Genomic DNA, 667 nt, shown 5'->3' on the forward strand with positions numbered 1-667 from the left:
CTGTAATCCCAGCACTTTGGGAGGCTGAGGCAGGCGGATCACGAGGTCAGGAGATCGAGACCATCCTGGCCAACACGGTGAAAACCTGTCTCTACTAAAAATGCAAAATATTAGCCAGGCATGGTCGTGGGTGCCTGTAGTCCCAGCTACTCAGGAGGCTGAGGCAGGAGAATGAACCCAGGAGGCAGAGTTTGCAGTGAGCCGAGATCATGCCACTGCACTCCAGCCTGGGTGACAGAGTTAGACTTCATCTAAAAAACAAAAACAAAAACTAAAAAACGCAGCAAATACCAAACTCCCCTCATGCCTCTCCTTCCCTTCCAAGCTGAGCACTTCACAAAAATGTCTAAACGTGTTGTCTACCCTTCCTCGCCTCCCATTTCACTCCTCAATTTACTACAGTCTGCCTTGATTTTTTTACCTGCCAGTTGTCAAAACCAATGGACATGTTTCTGTCTTGACCTCTATAGTGCCAAAACTTATCAGCCACTCTTGCCTTCTAGAGATGTCCTCTGCTCCTGACCTCTAACACACTACCCTCTTGGTTTCCTCTATTTCTCTGCCTTCTCCTCTTCTCCTTTGCTGGCTTGGTTTCCATTCTGTATCCTTACATCTTAGGCCACAGAACTCCTGGATTCCACTCTTGGAGCTCCTCTCCTCTTTACCT

Source organism: Mandrillus leucophaeus, unplaced genomic scaffold, assembly GCF_000951045.1.
Source record: "Mandrillus leucophaeus isolate KB7577 unplaced genomic scaffold, Mleu.le_1.0 Scaffold585, whole genome shotgun sequence".
Classification (NCBI taxonomy): Eukaryota; Metazoa; Chordata; class Mammalia; order Primates; family Cercopithecidae; genus Mandrillus; species Mandrillus leucophaeus.